Here is a 24,130-nt window from a genome sequence, read left to right on the forward strand (position 1 = left end):
GCTGTTTCTGTGTTTCATTTTGGTGTGCTTTGGAAAGGAAGAAATAGCCTGTGAGTCTGTGCCCCTGGGTGATTGAGCTCAATAGAAGCAACAGTCAAGCATTTGCTTCCAAACGAGACGCGAAGCATGCAGAGGGTGATGTTAATTCTCCGCTCCAGTCGGTGGTTGGTGCTGGCACAGAGTGAGCCGGTGCTTGTGCTCCCATCTGCAGAATTAAAGCACTGCCCAGGGAGCAGCAGCATCTCTTCCCATTCAGACAGTTCTCTTCACTGTAGGGCACTCACCCCAAATCTGCCACTTTCCCTAATTCCCAGCATTCAGGAAGCATTTGTCTTTGTGTAGAAGAAGGGATTTCCTCCTCCCCATCATCGCACTGCTCAGAGAAGGGGCACCTTGCTCCAAGTGCAGGACAGATTGTCTGGGGGTATGCAGCAAGGAGAGGACTTTTCCCCCTCCTACGTGCAACTTGCACAGCAAAGAGAGGTTGCAAAGTTTTCAGCTTTTCCTACTTCTTCTGCAGTTTTTCCCCGTGTCTGTCCTCTCACTCTCCCTTTCCAAGCTCCTTCCATCCCGTGTTACCATGGAGAATGAAATGCTGGTCCCATTCAAGTTGTCGGCTGAATAGGTTTTGAGGTTGATGGATGGTGAGAATCTTATCCCTCCTTCTCCAAACACCGCCCCTGCCTGGTTCTTGACATTTCACTTGCCAGAGACTGGCAGCCTGGGAGAGAGGACTGAAAAGGAGGCTGGCAGTGTCCTGCTGCGATGCTCTTTCAGTTCCTTGGATGAAATCAGCAGCTGTGAGAAGGTCTTAAGGACTTTGGTGCAGAGCCTTGTCCTCAAGCTGGCTGAGGCATGAATGCTCACTTGAGTGCGTGCTCCTGCTTCCCCAGAGCTCCCAGGGAAAGAAAATTCAAACGCGGCTCTTGCTACTGCTTATGGCTCTGATTGGAGGGGTGATGTGACCTCTGCAACTTAAAGGGAAAGGTAAGGAAGGAATAGATACAATGCACTCTCTAGCAGAATCTATTTCTCTCCTATAAATACCTTTTAGACTTCATTTTAGTACTGCATCCCCTGAGAAGTGGAGTGTTGTGGCTGCTGTCTGTCTCATGTCCTGCCTGTGGTGCTGCAGTTAGTAAGAGTGTGTGCTTAGTGTGGTCCTGCAGACCCCGCCTACACTGGGTGCCTATTCATGGCATTATTATGAGAGCATCAAAACAGCATTCTAAATGGGGTGCTTTTAATAACAAATACATGGAGTTGTGGATTTAACAGGCCCAGGGTTTGAATGGGATGTTGAGGTTACCGCTGAAGTGCACAAAACGGAGCTGTAAAGCAGAAAAATCAAAACGATAGCTCTGTAAAATTGCACCAAAAATACTTCTTTTGTTGTGATTTATTTCTTCTATTGCAAGGTGATGATGGCTTAGGAAGGGATTGGGAGAGTTCTGGCTTCTGGTGAAAGGCTGAAGCCCGTCTTGTGTACAGGAATAGTTGTTTTGCCTGATGACACCTAATAAGAGTTTAGGGGAAGTGTCTGCCTGCTGTTGTTTGGTTTGTGTGTACGTATCACTTCTGGAAGTAGTGGTTAGAATGAAATTCAAACATTTTTCCAACTGTAAGCGTTCCATGAACATACACTGGTTTTGGGAGAGGGAAAATATTTTTGTGACCTTTCAACAAAAAGCTGCTCTGTCAGGAGCAAACAGGGCAGGAATCCCTGCTGGTGATCAGGGATGGGCTTCGAACGTAGGGGTCACACGTAGAGAATTGCTCTGTGTGCTTTTGAAAAGCTGTGCTGTGCCTGATAGATCATTTGAACTCTCAGTGCATCTCTTCCAAGTACCGCACTGATAAGTATTTCTGTACCAAAGTATGAATAGCATCTGTATGTTCCTGAGCTTGCTAAACAAATACATCTTCCCATGGTACCACTGGCAGCTTTTGCATCTGTCTGAGCTTTGCAAGAGATCACTTTCTGTTTGATGCTTTATGTCCTGTTTGTTGTTGGATTGTTGTCTCCCTGCTGGAGCTCTCCTGCAGCAAGGTTGTTTTTCCTGTTGTGTGAGCCGCTTCCAAAATGCTCATAGGTTAGCAGCTCGGCCACTGGTGTATTAAAAGGGAATTTTGTCAGTGCTGTATCAGAGAGGCATGTGTGTATGTGAATATGCATGAAATACAAATAAACACAGTGTAAATGAAATAGGTATGAATATACCATAGTGTTCTTCAGTTACTTTATTGTGACAATCGTAGTATGATTTTTGCCACGAAGCTCATTAGGGATTCTCGAGCTGGATGAGTGCATAATGGGCCCTGGATCTATGTTGTTTGTAGTCCTATGTGAGAATACACAGGACTTTGGTTTCTGGTTTGAAACCATATGGCTGTGCTACTGGAAAGAAAAAAAAAAAAAAGATTTTCAAAAATTATACTGTTAAGCAGCTTCTTTTCTCCATCAAATATGTCACTCATGTCAGATGGAATTGAGAGCGATGCAGGGAAGAAAAGGGGGTAGTCCTTTGGGACACAGAATGATACTGTGGTTTGGGATTAGCTTCCTAATAGGCACTCAGCATCATATTGCCATTCATAAGGGGTGGGGGAAAGGGTGAGCAGCTGTTTTACTGTGGCGATTTTGAGGGAGCTGAGGCGGCATCGGCATCAAGGGTGGGGTGTGCATGGCATTTTATTCTGCTAACTTGTGGGGTTTTTAAAATGTAGATACTGCCTTCTCTATACAAAAAATAAACGCCTTTCTGTTTATGATTTTGTGTGAGATGAAATCCCCAACCTTTCTCTTTCACTCTGTTTGTGAAGATTGTTATGTTAATAACTGTAGAGATTGTAAAAAAATTTCCAGATATTTCTGACAGATTTCAGCTTTTAAAAAAAAAAATCTTCCATTTTTTCAGCAGGAATGTACAGAGATTCCGTTTGTCCTCTGAAATGCCTCTTCTTTCTCCCCTTCCAAGATTGACCTTTTCTTTTTTGTTTATTTTCTTTTCCCCGATGAGAACTGACTTGACTTAACAGCAACAAAAATAACAGGAAATTTTATTATTAGGATGCTTCTGGTAGATTCCCTGCTTCATTCCATCTGGCCTTCAGTTAAATTATTCTTGGAAAAAAAATGTTTATGTCTCACTCATTTTAGATTCAGAGTTGCAAAGTAGCAGTTTGGTAACTTTTCCTCTGTGAATGTCAGTCAAATGCGTTATAGGTTCCAAGATTTTCATGAATATACTGTGGTTACTATTAACCACCAAAGGACACTTCTGTAATCTTACCTAGGGACACCTCCTGACTTCAGTAATCGGTGCTGAGGTGGTGGCTGTTACAATGCAGTGGTCCTTCCTGGCACTTATGCTGCCCAAAGGGTGACTCCTGCTGATGCCCTATGTTCCTGTACTGTTGTCTCCATTTTTCCAGAGGCAAAATACCCTAAGTTGTGCAGCTATGGAAATCCTGAACATTTTGCCCTTTGCCTTAAGTTTGGACTATGGAATTTAGTTCTCTTAGCCACTCTTTCTTTCTTGAATTCACTTGTCCTTAATTCTGCAGTAGCTCAAAACACTTGAGACCAGTCCTTTATAATGTACAAAATGCAAACACTAAAAGCAAAGCATCCAGATGTTATGTGACTTCACGTCGACTGCAGCTACTTATTCAAAACCCAGCTTTTCAAATCTGTGGTCTTCCTGAACTGTCCTCCTTAAGCCTCAGAATTAAGTTGGATTTGAAAATGCAGTAAAACAAATGGATTCCAGAGTGACAGCGTTGTTCCCTTTCATGGGACTCAGTAAGTTCCCATCACTGAATTTGTTGGGGCTTTCACAGTCTCTCTACAACACAGTGTCACAGATCCTGAGGAGTGTGTCATAGCGAGGGATATAGGCAGCCCTTTGTGTCCACGTGCCTGGGATCTTTGACTCTAGGAATTACTGTTGCACATAAATGATATTTTGGACAAACAAAAATGGCAGTGTGAGGAACAGCGGCAGATCGTGATGCTGCATCCATCAACAGGGAGGCTGAGGAGCGTCTTACTGACATGCCTGCTCAGCCTCCCAGGAACGGAATCATTCCATATTTCTAATTAAGCCCATCTAACAGATTGCTAGCTAACTTCTTGTTTAATGTGTTTAAATAACGTCTCAATTAATGCTACAGCTAGTTTGAACAGAAATAAAGTAAATTTATCCAATGTATTATTCTAGCTTCCTTATTATCTACCAATATAATGTCTGTGACGACTGCCTGAGTGTGCAGAGGACTTAGTAATTCTGCAGGAAAATACTGAACAAAGGAATTGTTGCGCTAAGCCTAGGAAAATTTGCTGGATGATTTGACTGTTCTTCAGTTGTTTATTATTTGTTATCCCTGTTTTCGCAGTATATTCCTGTTTCACTCCAGTTATCCCTTACTGGAAATGAGCGTATTTAATAATTTTTCTGAATTTTGCCAGCATTATCTGGGACTTTGGTCTGTCTCTTCTTTCCTTCTGCTGCTTACCTCTGCCCTAAATGTGCTGGTTTTTCCCTGCAGTCATTCTCAGCCGTGCTTCCGCTGCCATCAGCTTTCCCTCCTCCTCTCCCATCCAGACAGTAGCCAGTTCTCGTCCTTCTCTTGTCTCACCCTGAAGCTTTTGGCCACTCTGTACGTGCAGGCAGCTGGAGGGAGGTCCTGCTCCAGACCTCCTCCTGTTTGCTGCATGTTCTACTTCCCCTCGTCCTCAGTGAATCAGTGCCTGGCTTTCTGCTTCAGGCTTTCCCAGCGAGTGCAATGCAGGACTGACCTCATTTGCTTCGGTTTCACTCCTATCCACTGCTGCTCAGTGCCGAGCCAGTGAGAAAGGACACGGCTTTGTTGGCTGCAGCTGGGAAAAAACCCTGAGCGGAGAGGGGTGTCTGCCCACATTGTTGGGAAGATGACTCTTCACTTGTGTATATACTTAAACACTGTCAAATGACTTTCTATCTTCCTACCTGCTCTAGTCAAGTGGATTTTTAAGCCTTGTATTACAGGCTGGCCTGTATGCAAAGAATGAGCTCTCCACTCGCTCACTCTCTTATCTCAAGTGTCATTTACTAGAATCTCTCTACCTTTTGCCTCCTGTAAAATGTAAACTGAATTACAGGCATTTAATTAAATCAACATATTAAGTGCATGAGGAATGAGAGGCAGTGGGAATTTCGATGGCCCTATCCATAGTGGGAATATTAAGATCTATGATGCCGGGTATCTAAGCTATTTTTCTGGTGTATTGAGAGCACTGGTTGTGTAATAACAATTTCCAGCTGAGACGAAACATGTTTCTGTGCTAGGTCAGCACAGCAAGGGATCATTTCCCTCACCTGGCAGAGCTGCTGCTCTGTAAACTGTGTGACTGCTAGTTAAAGGCTCAGGTTTGCAGTAGCACTGCTCCTCTGGGATGGGGGGATTGGAATAATTGGTCAACACTTGCGAGGGTTTGACTGGAAAAACATGGCAGTCTCTGTTTGCTTTTGTGTATAATCTTTGTCTCAGTCCCTCTGTTTCATACTTTATGCTTAAAATCACTTTGATCAATGTTGGGGATCTATTTTCTGCCTAATTTTTAGTGGCTAAGCATTATGCACATAATATTGATATTTGCATTTTCTGTAGATGTAAAGCATTGGATTCTCAGAGATGAGAAATTTTATTTTGTTCTTTTTGCATTATACTTGACAACTGAAATTGCTGTCATCTTGCCATAACCCAAATTTGGATCACAAAATCAAAATGAAAAACTGAAACAAAATATAACACAGGAAGCATGACAAGAATGAGATTAATCTCTTTTATGTATATACTTTCCCTCTAATCCTGGATTTCTGAGTAGATGTTTGATGTCAGTTTACCATGAAGACATGGAACAGCAGGCTAGTGAGTGATGGAGTCAAATTAGGGTAGAGCATGAGGGAGGCCCTTTGTCATCAGATGGGGTTGTGTTGTGTGTGCCTCTAAACCAGCTGCTGGCTGTTTCAGTTTTGTCACCATGAAATCCTCTCTTTTAGTCATGATCCAGAGCGGTGGTCTGCCCAGCCTGATTATTGTTTGTTGGTGGTATGTTGCTTTTTCCCTAACTGGGACGCTGCACTTTTGCTGTGACTGGATTTGTCAGAAGAGCAAAAAGGGTAAAAGTAGGGGGAGAGAGAACTGAAAGGGTTATTTTCTTCTATTTTATGTAAAATTTAAAGCATTTTTCTCAGCACTGGAGCACTGTAGAAGAAACAGGAGAGCGCAGAGCTGATAAAATGCACATCCATGACCAGAATTTTCCCCCCAAAATTCAGTAGCCTGGAGGAAACATGGTCTGATGGTCTAGGATGCTAGATGATGCCTAGAGCACACTCTAGGCAGCCTGAATATCCCCTGCCTTCCCCTATTGTATGTACAGTAAGGTGCTATTTTGTGAAAGGTGATCTCAGACCATGCTTCTGGAAAGGTCAGTGTTGCTCTTGTCTCCCACAGTTCTGGCATTTCTGTCTTGCTTCAGTTTCTGAAATTAGGCAGCTGTAGGGTGCATTCAATCAACTCATGAATCTGGCTGACTGATAATAATTTTTTGGTGAATTAGTTATTTGGATCAGTGTGCTGTGAATAGCTAGGGATCTGGGCCGACCTTTTATTCTGGTAGCCATCAAGACAGGCTTATGCTCCTGTGAAACTGTACCCTGCAGCTGTTAACTCTTCTCTGGAGCACTCTCTGGGATACCAGGCTGAGCACTGAGCAGTACTGTTTTACAGATACATGCAGGACAAGCTGCAGTCCTATAAGCAGTATCTCAGTTTGGCCTAATAACTGCATACATATATCTGAGTTGTGATGCCCTCTTACACTGGGGTTTTCAGACTCAATTGGGCTGGGTTTCAGCTTCAGGAATAACACCAGCTCTGGGCCAAGCTAACATGGGCTTTTTTCCATCCTCTCTATTTCATTCTCTTGTATGTGCTCTCCATGACCCTAACATCACAGGACCTATTTGTTATTATTGCAGAGCTCCTTCCTGGAACCTTAAGCTTGTATTTCCACCTGTGCTTTACAACCCCACAAATCAGATTAATCCCAAATGCTAACACTATGCTCCTGTATGTCATTCTGTTATGTACATCATCCTGCCGTGCCTCCACTCCTGCGCAGCACAAAGAGCCTGTGCATAGAGCAGCACATCAGTGACCTTAGGCAAAAGGCATTAGTTGGTTTGGCAGAGGTGCTCGTCCCGCTCTCAGATGAGAACCAACAGGATGTCATCAGGAGTGTACTGACTTGATGCACTAACTTGGAAATTGATTTTGAGAGCCTCTGCTTTGGCAGTTGCCTTCAGGAAGAGGAGTATAGTTCTTCTATGAGCTTCACCAAACTTGCTCTTTCTTGGCTTACAGGGAAGGGATTTATCCAGTAAAGAAGATGGCTTCTAGTCCCATCTTCCCATTTCCATATTTTATCTAACAGTTATTTTAGGTTTTTAGAGTACATTAGTTTGTTACTCTGGATCATGGATATAAATAGATGCCGGTAGCAGGAGGCCTTATCAGCTGTGAACAGCTGTACTTGCCTTTTTATTTTTAATTTAGGCACCAAAAGTGCAAATGGGCAACAAAACTTGGTTTTCTGATAGGTAAAACCTTTAAAATCTTTGGAATTTGTTGAAAACTGTTGCCTCTATTCTAAAAATGAGCTAGCATTGCCTTTTGAGGGAAGACTATGACCTAATTATGGGAGTTCTGAGTTCAGGGTGGTATTGAGGTATTAATGCTCTGGTTTTGAAATGCTGTGTATATATGGGCAGTTGTGCTTAACTAAGTATATAATTGCTTGCCTATGTTGGAGAGCCTGGAGAATCAGGTCTGATTTCCTGGAGACTATCATCTGTGTGCTCTTAACTGAAGTGGCACTTGGGGAATCCTTTAGGTTACCAGGAAGTGAAGAGTGCACACGGGCAGAACTTGAGAGAAAAGGATTTCAAACAGTAACATTATGCATTGCATTTGTAAGCATGATGAATGACTTTTTGATCTATGAATAACCGTGGGCACTAAAATTTGCCTTTCTTCTATTTAATTTTTACAGCTAAGGCTTTATTTTCCCTGGGTAGATTATTCAGGTTGCAAGTTATCCATTCAGAAATCCCAGGCTCAGACCTGGAAGCAGCGTATCTGTTCATGCATGGCTCAGACCCCAGGCCATAAACTGACCTGCTGAAACCCTGCCAGCTTTATTCACAGCTACGAGTGACGTCTCTGTGTTGTGCAGCGTATGGGCTGTGGCAAAGCAGTTTTGGAGGAGCTAGATGCACAGGAGCCAGCTGGAGTCCACAACTTGCACGTCTGGGCTGCAGCTCTGGCTCTGCAAGACTCTGTGCAGCAAGGCTGATGGTTACAGCAGTTCTAGGAGGGAAAACTGATGAAAGAGTAACATATTACATGTCTGTGACCCTTTCTGCTTTGAGAGGTTTGTTAGCTGGGTTTTCATATGGGGCTCTGTACTCCAGGTGATTGACCTCCCAGACTCTGAGCACTGCAAAGTGCAGCGCACAGATAACAAGCTGTAGGCTCTGCCTAACTGGCATTTTGAGGTCAGGGTCTTTTAATCATGTGGATACTCCTGTTCCCCATTGTGTAGTGGAGAGCTGACTTTGTTAATGCTTGGCTGAAGGATGTATCAAGTGGTGTTTGACCAGACTAAGAATAAAGTGTGTAGTTCAGATGTTTTCTCATGAGATGTTCAGCGCTCAGAATATTTATTGCAAAGATTGAGAGGACAGGTCATCCTCAGCTCTGCCACAGAATTCTTCTACACTTGAATAATGCAAAAAAAAAAAAAAAAAAAAAGAAAAAAAAAAATCATCTACAGGCCTACATTGGATAACAGATGTATTTTGTGAAAAACAAAGCAATGTCAGATTTTCCTACCACACAGGTTATGATAAGCTTTTGTTGTCAAATTGTGGAAAGATGTCCAAAGGGAGATGTGTATGGAGACAGTACTTACCATAACATAACCTCCACAGGAAGCAGTGCAGATATTTTCTTGTGTTTGCTGCTAATGGGTAGAAAAGTATTGTTCTATCCTTGGGCAGTAGTAGCTGACAGAGAGGAAATTAACTCTTCTTGATGGTTGTAAAATCCGGTGCCTTCTTCCTCTGAAGTTTTTGTTTTCCATATCTGGTTTTGAAAAAATTGCTACGCCAGGTTTTTATAAGTTTCGCACTGGGCAAGGCATCTTCTGGTCACCTTGGAGAGCATCTTGCTGCTCACTGCTGTTCTGCTTTCATTTGGAAGTGCATAGTCTTCTCAGTTCTCACCTCATCCTTTCTGTTTAGCGGGACAGTGTGGTGCACCAGGCTGAGCAGTGGCACACGGCAGAGGTTCTTTTCTCTTCTGGAGCTTGTGGACAAAGGATAGTCGAAGTAGTGGTCAACACAGAAAGAAGAAGGAAAACGAAAAAATCTGGCTGAAAAATAAGTAGGATATTTTGCCTAACCTACAGTTCTTCAATTTTTATGTTTGTAGTTTTGGATAATCTCTGGTCGATTAAGTTATTCCTCTGGCCCAAAGAGTCACAAATGCTTTTTTGCATCCTCTGGGGATCTAGCAAGCATGCAAAAGTGAATTAAAGTCAAAGCACCAGAATCAGATCTGCTTCGCTGTAATTTCCTGAACTGGAAACTGCAGTAATGTAGATATTGAAGTGGATCAGATACCATGGCCAAAGAACGTTCAGAAGATGCTGCTGCCATACACTGTCAGGTACTCATATTTACGTGATGTTTCTTCTCTCTCCCTAGGTTGGCGGTGCTTTCACTCAGTCTGCATCGGATATAACACAGCTCTTCTTAGACTGTTGCATACGCATGTTGAGGTAAGGGAGAATTGGTGTCAAAGTTAATTTTGGCCTGAGTAGCATGGTAGGCAGATAGTGGGACAGAATTCCTATGTTGTGAGTTGTTTGTTCAGTATGTTTACAAAAGTCATAAGAATACTTTTCTGTGACTTAGGACATTAATCTGTTTCTACATTATTGTAGAGTATTGCCTTTCTGCTTTCTTGATTGCTGTTTATGGAATGCTATAAAGTACAAGTAATCAACAGATGCTGAGTAGTGACTCTTCGTGTTTTCAGGTCTGTGTTATCTGTGAGGTGATTTTTTTTTTTCTTGGTATTGTCACTGTATCATAAATCATAGAATCTGTGCTGTATATCTGTAGTGCTGTATGATAGTACTGAAGTGCATCAGACTTTACTTCCATATATAGATGGCAAGACTGATATACAGAGAGAAAATTAAAGTCAATTGTCTAGCTCTTGGACAAGATCTCCTGCGTAGGAATGACTGTAACAACTTCATGTGTGGTGTAGCTGTTAGTATATTAGGCCTTAGGTTGTTTTAGATTTTAGCCTTTTTAGCCTTTCTGTTTGGTACAATATACTTTTCTTTTGTACACAGTTTTTCAAGAAGTAAGGGTACAAAAATGAAGCAGTAAGCTTCTCCAGAGTGCACCAGTAGTTATTTTTGGCAGTAGCTTCCTGTACTTTCAAAAGAAGAAGTTTCGAGTTACTTTATTCTTCAAACTTTTGTGGGATGACTCTGCACAAGATAGGGAACTATCACAAATTCCTTCCCATTTGTTGCACTGATATTTGTATTCTTCCCAAGCATGAGTGCATCATGTACTTACCCAGGCCTTTCTTAAATTACAGAGTAGTAGATCTGTAATGCTGGATAAAGTCCTGTTCTATTCCAGGCATGTGGGAATGATTCTGAGGCTGTTGTGAAACAAAACACTAAGTCATGCACATCATTGAAAGATTGAATTTTGGAATGAAAATTCGCAACATATCGCCAGAATAGAAAAACTTCTGGCATGTTTGTGTCTTCGTTCTCCAGATGTCTTAATTCTTTCCTTCCTAATCTGACTTCTCTCTTGTTCTGTTCCCCTATGTAGTCTAGCTAGCTTAGAGTAGATGAAGACAACTAAAACAGAAAGTCTTAGCACAGTGAAAGAGTTAAAGCATTCTTCATGATTGTTGGAGTCAGCTCCTGGAGTGTCATGTTAGAACAATCGATTTAATTTCTCATCATCTTCTGGGAACAGGGGTGGTAACAAGAGATTATGACTTGATGTCTTCCATGTATTCCCTGCAAACTTCTTATCAGCTGCTATGATGGACCTTGTCTGGTATGAGAAAGCATATGTCTTCCAGGCCTTTGGGATGTGCCCATTTCATGTTTCTGTGTACCTCACCAGTTAATCAGTTTGCTTCAAAAGGGGAAATTTAGAAGCAGTGAGCGCTCACACTTCAGGGTTGGCTTTTTGTGCAGCTCTTTGTGTTTGATGTGTCTACCTGTTTCTGGATTGGGGTTAGTCATCACTGAGTGTGGTGTTCCATCATTAGGGATAGGCATTACAGAGTTCACCATGATTCAGCTAAAGTGATTTTTAGCAGAACAAGATTATCTACGTTAAATTTTGAAGTTTTGTGTTAAACCTGATGTCACTTTTCAGCACGGATAGACTCCTTAATCTTCCTGTTACCATGCTCTAGAGGAGTTGCAGGGACAGTAGCATCTGTGCTTAATGTATAAGGCTGTTTACTGTTTTGTGTCTTTTGTGTTTTGTGTCTTTATCCAGTGTCTCTTAATAAGAACAGGGTGCAGCCCCCACACCTTTCTGCAGAAGGTTTTATAGGATGGCAGTAACTACTGGCATTGCAACATGTGGGCTTTGGCTCTCCATCACTTCCCCTTGACTTGTGAATTCTTTTCACCTGCAGAGTGCTGAAGTCAGGAGTTGGACTTGATGATCCTTGTGGGTCCCTTTCATCTCAGAATGTTCTATGATTCTTCGTTGGTTGCAAGTGAGGGGAAGTCAGTTGTCAGCCAAGCCATTAGCTTGGTAGGTGCGTATACATGACTGAAGGGGTTGAATTGTGGCTTTAGTGAGTGGGTAAGGAATATTCTGCTTCAGATGGTATCTTGGAGATCCTCCGGCCTCAACCTTCCCACAGAATTACTATGTTGACTGGAAGGGGGTATGATTTCTCTTTACTATCTCCCTCTTCGTTTCTGTGCCCGTTCCTTTCTCTTTCTTTATAATTTTTCTTTAAAGAACTAATATAAAACCTCTTTTGAAATTTTCATGTTTTTAATAAAATGAAAGGGAGGTGCGTAGGAGCCTCATTCATCACCTTTTGTCACCGGACTTGATTTGACATGTAAGACTACAGGAAAACTTTGGCAAGTTCAATGATTCCCGTGTGGGGGTAATAAGAGAGAAGAAAGCTGTCAGTTGAAAACAGCAGGAGCTGCATTAGCAAATATAAATTAAACAGATGGCTAAGATACTACAGCTGTCGCATAGAAGCTCCAAGAAGATCTTTAGCTTAGAACTGCAGGAGGCTATTTTGAAAGGAAAGATGAAAACAACAACAGAGCGAACTTTAGTGTGACGAAAGAGACAATAGAGGCATTCAGAAGACTGTATGAGACTGATTTTTTTTTTTCTTCACCTCTTTGCATCTTTTGACTCTAAAATTAATTCAGAATGAGCTATTATAAGGTCATATTGCAGATTTCCATACTGTGGGTTTGTTTACTAGTTTGGAGATACATTTTAGTAGTCTTGTGTGAGGTGCTGGCTTTAACCTATATCCCAGGGAGACAGGAGAGATGTGACACATTCCATACTATTTTGGTCTCCGACTACTTGTTTTACAGCTTTTTCAAGAAAAAGATCTTATTGAATAATTGTTTTTAAATAAAGTGTGTGTAAATGAATGCTGGAAGTGCTGATGTTTTGCTAAAGCTGACACCTGCATTAAAATGTTTTGCATGTTTCATCTAAAGATAACATTTTTCTGATCAACTTTCAGCTATGGAGAAGCTGCTCTCTGCCTTTGCAGAGGAAGTTAAGAACCAGCATATAAGTATATGCTGTTTAATAGATGAGGACAAATGGAATCTCAGTGCTGTTTTTAGAGGCCAAAAGGCTTCTATTTTCCAAAATATTGTATGTATATTTTCACCAGTTAGGACTACTGATTTGTCTTAGGTACTTTATATGTAATCAGAGACTGATCTGCTGCCTTCCCTTCAAAGATAGATGAAGAAATGAACAGAAAAATAGATGCAGCTGCATTTGAAGCCCCTATTTTACAATCAAAGAAATAGTGCATGCAGATGAATATCTAGACTTGCTGATCAATCCCCCATTCAGTTTGTGTTTTACTTCAAAAAAAAAAAAAAAACAGTGTATTTATGGTTGACTTCTAAAACTCTGGTTAATATGTAAGAAATTCTCAGTTTTGGGTTGTACTGCAGCCCTTTGTGCAAAATGAATACATCTTCAGTTGTGGGGTTTTTTTTTCTTCCATATTGTGTTGTTTATTTGCCATAAAATCATGCTTGCAGGTAGCTCTAGGTCTGTACTTCATCTCTAGTGAACTGGGCTCATCATGTAACTCTGCATTTCTCTTGTGATTGCAGCTTCATACCTCAGTAGAGAATAGTACTGCTGATAATATCAACTAACTGTCATTTCTACTCTGGAAATTTCAATTCCACCCTTGCAGAAACTTTGGAGTGGTTGTTAAACTTAAGAAAAGTGAGAGCAAGAAGAGCCCTTAACATGTAGGCATATTCCCTTTCTAGCATACAAAACTGGAAGAAACGGAGTTGGCCTTGAAGTGTATTTGAACATGAGAATGATAAATGGGGGATATCTGTCAGTGGTGGTGGGACATTTCTGAGTAGGTGACCTTCCACTGGGAAGCCTGGCCTCAGCCTCCACATATTTGCTGTTAATCTTTTCCTCCATTGTTTTAGATACAGTTCCATGACATGAGCTGAAACAGAACTAACTGGAACAGGAAGAAACAGTGGGGAAGGACAGCCTTCCTTTTAAACGTGGATAACCTTAATTTTTTCTGCTGAGTATTCTAAAGGCAAGAATGAACCTCAGCTGAAAGTGGTTACTGGGTAACGCTTTCTTCTGTATTTGATCTTCATGTAGATCTTTTGGTAGTATCAGAGAAAGAGGCTGTGGAGGATGGAGGGATAACATTGCTGCCATGCTGTGGATAGGCCAAATGGAGAGTGATCTGACCTATGACATGGAGCTAGTGGGGAGAATGCTTTTATAGTTTGTGAAAGTGGGCCATGACATAAATTTTCACGTCATGTAAAGTGTTAATATCTAACTCTCAATTGATTAGGAGCAGCTGCTTACATGCAAAATGTATGCTAATGGGAAAAGGAAACATGATCCAGCTTTTATTTTATGCTCTCATGACAAGAAAATGCTTCTTAACTGAAAGCAAGTAAGCCCAACATTTTAGTACTGCAGCTTGGTATATTGCTTAGCTAGCTGCACAGCTTTTTTGTCATTTGGCGCTCATTTGAAACTTGTTCTTTTTGAGCCTAGGCCAGAAATGACAAGTCTGATTTTTTGGTCAGTGCTATTCTGCATCCTATATAGACAAATACTTCAGTGACTGAGTGAAAGTTGTGGAGAACATATAACAATTAGAAATGATGTCTTATTATTATGCTTATTGTTTGAGAGATGTCACATAAATAATTCTTAGGTAAAACAGCGTAATCGAGTAATTCTGTGGGCTGTGGGTTCTATACTGCTAATGTGGTAAATAATACTTTACTGACTGATTTATTGTAGCTAATTTGTCTTAATTGCAGAGAAGGTGGACTTTTGTGTTTTGCTTTAAAGTAGATTTCTCTTTACCTTTCAGTGGAAAGCAATTGAATACTGCACAAATCTTGTTAATGAAAGCCATCTTTTTCATATGGAAAAACATTTTCCATATTGTTAAGTAACTTGCTTTTCTTCACTATGGCAATTTCTGTCTTTGGATTATGAGCTTCATTCCAACTCCATTCAAGCACGTCTGAATGGAATCAGTTTTTGTGAAAACATTTAGCTAGTTTCTGACCTGAAATATGAAATATGGCTCTACCACGTTGTGTTACACCATTGTGCATGTGAATGCTGGAAGACTGGTACTGCAGATGCATATGGACACATCACTGAAAAAAAAAATCGTGATCTATAGGGAAGAAGCCTTCCAGAGATGTGAGAAAGGTGAGCTTCCTTTCCTTCTGTAAGCAAACTCTTAGGCAATAAGAATGTCTGCAGACTTCCAGCAAGATGCGGGAATACTGAAAGGCAATGTGTAAACACTCTACTGCTGCTACTGCAGACTCAGGGTGAGACTAAACATGTCTAGGAAGAAAATGGTTACTGATTATTTGGGAACTTGACGTGATGTCACCTCTCCAACTTTATTAGGGGACAAATTACAACTGGACACTTCACATTGCTCTAACTTGCATGAGGAAGTTGGGGTTTTGAAGAGAAGATAGTAATAATAACATGCTTAGAAAGTGACTGTGACGTAAGCTGATTTCTTGTACTGCAGCCTGTTCCTCACAGTCATAAAAATCATTTCTAGGCCTTCATTCTGGCTCCGTTAATATTCTGTTCTTTTCCATCTGGCAGAATATAACTGACCATGGCTTAATCTTAATGCTTTTTATTTCTTTAGCTTCTTGCTACTAAGAGGAAAAACAATAACCCCCAAATTATTTTGTAATAAGAAAAAAAAAACAAAAAGCCCCGTAAGTTAAGTACACTGCTGCTAACGGGGTTTCTTCACTGAGGGCCCTGTTGCTTCTAGCTAATATACATGAATAAATGAATGCGGAGAATTTGTATTGTGGACGTGATAAATGCACATCCTTTATCTGCAGTCTCCAAAATGCACTGACCAGAGTTACTGTTCAGGGCTTTGCCAGCATTAACTGTGATTTGTTTAGATTCTGCAGAAATTACCTTCGTTGACATACAGTATCCTACCCAGTTTGATTCAACTGAAAATGTGCTGCTGCAGTCAAATATATTTTTTTCAGGGAACTGGTATTAGCTGTTCTGGCAAAATAACCACTTTGCCTGTGTAAACCACATCTCAACTAGGCAGATTTGTTAGTATAGCTATTTTAGCAAAGCCTTTCTACTGTAGAAAAGACCTTATTGATAATACCGTGAGGTTCCCACAGTAGATGAAAGGCACAATACAAAGGGCTTTACAAACATGAATTAAGCTTCACAACACCCTTGTAAAATAAATCGTTCTTCTAGCTTGCCAGTGTCTAGTTTCTTTTAATATGAGATGTTTTATGAGGATAAGAAGGAAGGCAGGAAGATTCAGAGTTGAGGGAATTAATGCCTGGTAGCATTGTAGCATAGATAAGCTAAACACATTTCTAACCTCTTGTATCAGTATCAGACAGCTACTGGTTACTGGTTTTGCCTGATCTTTGATAGTATGAGTAGTTACAGTGTTTGCACTTGGCAGTTCCTTTTATTTTGAAAACCTGGAGCTGGCTTTTATGTATGTGATATTCTCATTAATGCTATGTTTAACTACAGTTCTGTCTGACTAAACCACAGACTGTGAGCGTGTGTAGTTCTGAGTATGAACAGGGATCTCAAAGGGAATGGGAAGAGGAACAGAACTACCTTTATGCACAAAAGTAGCTTTAAAGTCTAGTAATTCAAAAGTTAAGAGATGTTTCATATTGATGTTGCCTATGTGGTCTTACTTCAGACATTTTTATATGTTAATTATCATGCAGTCTTTAATTATATGATTGCATTCTGTTTATTCCTTTTCATCTTCTAGAGAATGAGGAACAGAAGAACTCTGCCAGGATGTAGGCTAGTTGTCTCTTTTGCCATTCACCAGCATCACTTCTGAATTCAGCCTGTGAACTCTTGGGGCAGGTCCATGTGTTTCAGTAGTCCTCTGTCAAACACTGTGTTCTGGATTCTGTTATTAATATGCCTATCAAAAATTTAAGCAAACTGCAATTTATCCTCTTCCCAGTTCCAAACTTGAGTAAACATTTTCAAAAACAAGGTACCTTTCCTCACCTAGAGTAGTGAGGAGTCTTACTTTTGAAAAGCTGGCACAGATTCCCTAAATTCTGGAAGATGATGGACAGATCTGAACTGAGTCTGTTCCCTGTCCTAACCCTTCCCACATGTCAGAGGAAGCTCCAATATCTGTTTGCCAGTGTGCTTGATCCTCCCAGAGCTGAATGATCCATTAGTAGTATTTTTGTGCTCTGTTTCCACAGCAACAGCACAGTTTCCCCTCTCCTCCCCCCCAAAGATGGCTGTTGCTTTGAGAATTAGACCTGTGGAAAAGCTTGGCCTTCTTGTCTTCTATTGAGATTTGTGCTGGCATAGGTCATGAGAGGGCTGGGGAGAATGTGACCATCACTGAAGCTGCTGTGGTTATGGAGTGACAGTGGAACAAATGAGTCCTACTTAATTGTGGGTTTCAGTGTTACTGAAATGATTGTGTTGAAAATGTTGGCTCGTTCTAAGCTCTGTGAATGGAAGTCCTGGAACTGTGACATTAGCAGCGAACATTTTTACTCTTTGCACATGCTTTTGTAATCATGCAGGACCCACGTCCACTTCATACATGTGCACAGTACAAAACCAGATGTACGTTCTTCTGTGCAGCTGCTCATAGACACTTCTTGTGTGCATGTTACATGAAGAAACCAAGTCTTCTGTCAAAGTATTTATCATAGTATTGTAGGGAAGAGAAATGCTGTGTTTAATCGCTCCACTGAAATAGGAAATAAACATTATGCTACCTCTTTTCTTATGTTAAAGCATGGCACCTCCTGTGATAGCAAGACTCTTTCAAACTCAAGTTCACATGCCAGTCTGAACATTTTCTGCTGCCTAAAAGACTAGGGAGCTTTCAATTTATAAAGTATTTCCATAGGTCAGTTATTTGCCCCTTGTTACTGTTTAAAAGGGGTGAGAACAGAAGCAGCATATGACTTAACACCATACAAGTCAAGTATATAATTAATATTGGATTCTGGAATTTGCCTTCCTTTAGAAGTGAATACCTAAAGCAGTATCTTGTCGTTATTTGGCTTTTACAGGAAAGGCTTCTGTTTGATATCACAGCGTGGTGACTCTCTACCATTAGCATTTTTGTTCCTACTAGTTAGGATGCCAGAAGTTTTATTTTTGTCAGAAAGAATTGTTATTTGATTACCAATATCAGTTTCTATTGGTTGAAATGACATGATCTGGGGTTATCATGGAAAGGCACAATGTTTGTAGCCATTTTCACAGTGATAAGGCCAGAAATTTACTGAATCTTGTCCATAAAAAATGTAAAAAGCTGTTCCGTGTTGAGCATGCACGTCACAAATGCCATATATTTATAGACAGAAATTAATGTATTAATTAGTTAATATATTAATATCTTGTATTAATTTCTAGTTATAAACACATCTAGATATACGTTTCTTGTTAAAGATCTCATATTTAGTTTGAAAATGAAGACCGTTTCAGTACTGAACCTTTTAAAAATGGTATCAAGTCTTGCATCACTTGATTCAGATCTGTTTCTGATTATATGTGGCTCTTTCTGACAGCACACTGAAAAAACCACACATTTTACTTTACTTGAGAACTTGTTTATTAAAAGACCAGGGTGTAAAATTCCATGACTGTTTAACATTCAGTAATTTACCATTAAGCTGCTTGACACAAGTTAAAATTTATGTTAATATTGGCTTGATTAACCAGTGCTCATTATCACTCACTGTGATTTGGCCAAATCAGTTTCCTAACAGATGTCTCAATAAAGGAGCCATCCTGCTATAGCATGTCCAAATTAAGTTGAGTGTGTTGCATTAATGTTTTGCACTTACATAGCATCTTTTATTTCAGAGCACTTCGCACAACCGTGATTGATATTGGGAAAACAGATTAGGTTAATATGACCAAAGCAAATGTATAGTTTAAAGAGCTACAGGACATTTTATACTTCAACAGTTGTCTTGCAGTACAGTTTCTAATGTTATCTAATGATAACATTATATCAGTAATGTTATCAGATAATGATAACATGATATCAGTATCTAATGATATAGTCTAGTTGTGTACTTCATTCAGTGGAACTCTGTTTATGTAGCTTGAAGAAAGTTTGAGTTAACCCTCTAAAGGTTGGAACAGGAGCCTCTGGAGATGTAAAATGTTTCAAACCTCAGCTTTGGACCACTTTTAAGTAATCTTTTCTAGCCAATCTTAGACTCTTCAGTGTTCTTCATGCCTTTCCTCTTTCATTTTCTGTTAAAATTGTTTTATCGACATAGGAAATAGTTGTGATTTCCCATCTTTCCCTTAAATTGCTCTTTTGTGCCTACTTGCAGCCTCACTCAAAACTCCTGTTATATAGTCTGTGCCAAAGTAACTGGTAATTCCAGTATAGAAGATGGCTTTTTCCATATGCAGAGTTAGGATCACAACTGTGAGTAAAGACATTCCTCCTGAAGACCTCACCATTTGCTTTTATATATTTTATTACTTCATTTTGCATATGTAGAAAAAGCTAATCCCAGACATAATTGTGTATATGCAAATCTAAGGATTTTTTCTCTGTTCAGTTTCTGTGCTTGTAATGCATTTTTCCAGCTTCCATTTTACAGCCTCTTCAGCATTTGGAAATTGTGTTATAGTTGTAATATAGTGCAAAGCAAAAAAAAAAAAAAAAAAAAAAAGAAAGAAAAGAAAAAAAAACCCTCTAAACAAGTCACTGCCTAATTTTTTCTGCTAAAGAATTAGACTAATCACATTTTACATTTACTTAATGGTTACATTTATTGATCGTATTTTACAGATAGCATAACTGAGAACAGACACTGAAGGCAATTTGCCCAAGATCCTAGTATTTCCTGTAATTCTGGTTGTGTTTTCCTGATTTGATTTGGAATATCCAATTAAGAACGATATGTAATTTCATAGATGTGTGATGTATCAAGTTTGTGGCTCATCTGATAACATTTAGACTCACCATTTCCCTCTGCTGCATGCACCTGGCTGGATTTTCTTGTAACCGCAACCCATTTTATTGTCAAATTTTCCCAAACTTAATATGAAATGAGTCATGTATTAAGGTCAATGGCCATGTCATATTACGAGATGAATAGTTCAGTTGGATCTCAGCCATTCTTGAAAGAAATGAGTACTTTCTCCAAGTTTTAAAACTATTTCTTGCATTTTTGAGTCTTTATATAATTCAAAGACAGGGAGGGAAGGGAATTTCTTTAAATGAAGGACATAATATTTCATTGCTGAAGGCAAACGTTTGAAAAGCTGAGGAGCAACGGGGAGCAGGCCGTGTGGAGGGCATAGTTTTGTAATGATGTCAGTCGCTGTGCATGTAGTGTGCAGTGCAGGAAGGGCTGTTTGCCTGTTTGTTTTCAAAGAAGTGTTAGTCGTAGGCCCAGCTGGATGCCCATTCTGAATGCAAGCTGAAGATCTGCTGTTAGTAGCCATGACGTAACAGGTGGTAGGCTATATAGGCAAATTTCCTTCACAGTGCTTTGCAATGAAGGGAAGTAGCTCATTCCGTTCTCAAAGCCTACACTCTGCTGTTTGGGCTGTGAGGTGAGTGGAGGAAGGGGACTGTGGCTGTGACAGCTTCTGCCTCCTTTGGCAATGCTTGTTGGGGTCAGCTGGATAAGCTGGCAGGCTTACCAGGGTCTGCAGAGAGCTCCCCTCCTGACCCCTCTGACTCCTCAGTCCCTGCAGTCTGTTGGTGGCACCGCCCGTGGGGAGCTGCTAGCTGTGGGAGAGCTTTGGGTTTGATTTAGTGCTGGTGCTATAACATTTAATGGAAATGAAAGATGCGGCAAATGAGAACTGGTGAGAGAATCATAGAAGCCTTTCTGAGGCATTAATGGTCCTCCTAGTGGAGTCCTCTTACATTATTCATGCCCTTTGAGCCAAGCTGAGCACTCTGCACTCCTATAGTAGAAGGTAAAAGGAAATTAACCCTGTGGTGATACATTGCAAGTTTCTTGTCAAAGTAATAATTTTGACAGTGTGTTGAGGGAATGGAAGCATATCTGAAAGGGGAAAAAACAGATTTCAACTCTGAACTGATGTAAGAGTGCTCAAGAGTACTCTGCAGGAAAGAAATACAAAGAACACTTGAACTTATGTGTAAGGTTCTGAGGGGTCCCTTTGTAGCTTTCTCTTCCTCATCAAGTATGTCTTCCAAGTATCAAAAGGTACACCTAGTAGCTGCAAGATGAGCTAGCGCTCTGAGCTTTCCAGTTGATGCTAAGAAAAACTGTGCCTTAGAAGACTTTGGCGTGTTTGGATTGACTGTAGTAGCCAAGTCTTCTCAACGATTTGTAGATCAAATATCAGAAATCTGTCATTCCAACCTGGTTGTAATAGATGTTGCTGTGTTTATGATTGTTTCTTCGAACCTGTGTGCTTTTTCTTAGGCAAACCCCTCATGTTTAGAGTTCTTGTTTTTTCCTGTTCCCATCACATCTTCTTCTGCCTCCTGTTTTTAACTTATCCCATAGTTATATACAGTTGGACTGTGTGCTCAAGGGAGCTTTTAGGAAGGGCTCAGCAACAGCAGGCTTTTAATGCAATGGATCTATATAGGTAATTGATCTGGGATATTTGTGCTGAGGAGGTGTCTTATATCCAGCTTTTACTCCCTGTCCATTCCCCAGTTCCTCTGGGGTATGAGAGCAAGTATCCAGAATGTAAAACAGATTATGGCAAACTAGCAGAGAATGACCTCACTCAGCAGTTAAGAGCAACTTTGGGAGGGGAGCAGAGAAGATAACTAAATAGTGTTCTTTGCTGGTGCACAAACTTTGATTTACTGTATGTACCTTTTGTAGGTAGCACTAAAATATGTTGCTTTGGAGGCAGGAAAAGAGAACTCACAGTGGAAAAATCAGTATCTGTGCCAAGCACTGACTGACTTCTGAGCACAGAGGAGAACACAGGTGTGCCCAGTGTGTTCACAGGCTTATTCCTTCTTTTCCCTTTACCTCTTACAGAAAATCCTGTCCAGGGATGATACGTTATTTGTTATCTAGAAGCCTGAGCTCTATAACTTTTAGGTAAAAAAGCATTCTGCAAATTTAACTCTGGAAAGTATGTGTTTTATGGGCTGAAGGGAATTGCTTTGTTTGTATCGAGAATTGATTTGTGTCAAGATTTTGATGTGTTTGCCATCTGACATAGATTTTAATGATAATTTGGTTAAAAGACTGTGCTTGGAATGAAGAGCCTCAGTGCACAGTGCATATCTTTAGACTCCGGTTTTCAGGAGAAATTAAAGGTGTTTGGGTGGGAGCAATAACAAGAAAAGTGATGCATGAAACACAGTGATTATTAGTGCTAAACTGGGTGTCATAACCTCCTCCTTAAAAGGCTCTTTAAGATAGAGTGGAAGAAAATAATAGCTGTGAAGACTTGTGAAAGTTGTCCTTCTAGGACTGTGCTCTTGATTGTGCAGCCTCATAGCTGCATGAAAAATCAGCTGTTGCTGTTTTACTCATTCGAGGCTGCCGAGCATTTCTTTTTGCTGGTGGATATAGCTGCATACTGTTGAAATCCAAATGTTACTAATGGAAGCTTTTGGGTGATGCTGAGAAACTGTTTTGAAAGTTTTGTCTAATTTTTGGAGTATGCTAAACATTTAATAGTTAAGCAGTTACACTCTTTGGCCTTGTTCATTTAGGGTGTATCCTTACAGCCACTGCTGATAGCAGATAATTTTTTTTTAACATGGTGATGTTTCTACAGTGTCAATCAGCATGTGCAATCTTTAACAAAATGCATTGAAAAAGATGCCAGAAGATCCAAAAAGTCTCTGTGAAGGGCATTGGCAGTCTAAGTTTTTCCACTGCGTGCCTGTAATCTTACGAGACGGAGCTTTTAGTATCTGCTCTTGGTTAATTTTGTGAATGATCTCTGTACTGCTTTATGGGGAAGTAGGCAATACTTGCAAATTCCTTATATGCTGCCAGTTTAAAGAAAGCTCGGTTACAGTCTCTTTAAAACGACACAAGGCGGTGCAGTCAGGCAGGAGCCCCGTGCCCGCCCCCAGCACAGTCAGCAGTGGTGGGTTCTTGTTCACCTCCGTACACGGGCAGGAGAGCCCTGCTGGGATTTCAGTCCAGCTGCCGTGTCTTCCCTCCGGCGGTTGGGAAGGTGCCCGCGGAGCTGTGAGCGGTAAGGTGCCAGTCGGGGACTTGAAACAAAGAAGCTATGTGCTTAGCCTCCATTGCAGTTGGTAAATAGGGAAAGTGATTGGGAAATAAAAAGCAGTAGTCGGAGGATGAGGGAGCAAAAAAGCACCTCTCTGTCAGAAGAAGTGTGACAGGAAAGTCCTGCTCTGGAGAACAGGTATGCATAGCCTGGGAAAAACGGGAGGGACTGCAGTGCCTGAGTTTCACATAAAGCATGCTGGCTCCATTTGAGTGTTCAGTGTGCCTGCTATGTTTAATAATGTCGGTATTTGTAGAGTTCTAAGCAGGCTTTGAAATTAGAGCTACATTGAGTTCGGGTAGAGGCCAGTGTGTTGCAACTGTTGGCTGAGCATTGATAAGAACTTTGTGTACTTTTTTATTTTTAAGCTATTTGACCAAAAAGAAAATCTAGGAGTATGTGGTAATTTAATAATTGTTGCAGTTTTATGTGATAAAAATCAGTGCACTGTAGAATGCCGTTGTTTTTCTGCATCCATATTATTTTTCTTCATGGTCTAATTAAACGTATGAAATGAAACCATTGGGCTTGGATTTTTCCTCAGGCATGCAGAAAAGTACGCAATTCCTATTTTCAAACTTTGATCCATGCTTGTAAGTTGTTCCAAAGCAAGGCAATCCCAGGTAAAAGGGAAATGAGCATCTCTCATTCAGAATGGTGTGCACGCATAATGGCTGTGCCTGGGAAACTGGTAGGGACCAGCGCTTTACACAGCAACTCCTGCAGGCACTGGCAGCAATGAAGCAGGACATTTTTAGAAGTGGTAAAGCAGTGGTAGACAAGGCCAGGACTGCTTATATGGAAGGAATTGGTTCAGAAGATGTTATCTTCTGTTAGGTTTGCTGTTCCTTGCTAGTGTCATACCTCCTGTTTTCCCATCTCTGAACTTCCAGGACTGTTTTCACTTGCAGGTAAGTCTCCCTTCCCTTACGTTTGCCCTGCAAGGCTGTGAGAAA

At 40.7% G+C, this 24,130-nt stretch overlaps 1 protein-coding gene across 10 annotated transcripts in view; it reads left to right on the plus strand.

The window, feature by feature from the left end:
* Positions 1 to 24,130, plus strand: part of NDST2 (N-deacetylase and N-sulfotransferase 2) — a 128,774-nt gene that overhangs the window by 37,764 nt on the left and 66,880 nt on the right. For 6 of the 10 annotated variants that reach the window (XM_048945541.1, XM_048945547.1, XM_048945542.1 and 3 more), the window contains one exon: positions 9,819 to 9,892. The gene's annotated coding sequence lies outside the window, so the exon portion shown is untranslated. Of the gene's footprint in view, positions 1 to 9,818; positions 9,893 to 11,805; positions 11,932 to 23,021; positions 23,139 to 23,245; positions 23,313 to 24,130 lie in introns of those variants that run through there. The other 4 variants (XM_048945543.1, XM_048945544.1, XM_048945551.1 and 1 more) reach the window with 4 other exon arrangements.

The sequence above is a fragment of the Lagopus muta genome, chromosome 5, assembly GCF_023343835.1.
Source record: "Lagopus muta isolate bLagMut1 chromosome 5, bLagMut1 primary, whole genome shotgun sequence".
Lineage (NCBI taxonomy): Eukaryota > Metazoa > Chordata > Aves > Galliformes > Phasianidae > Lagopus > Lagopus muta.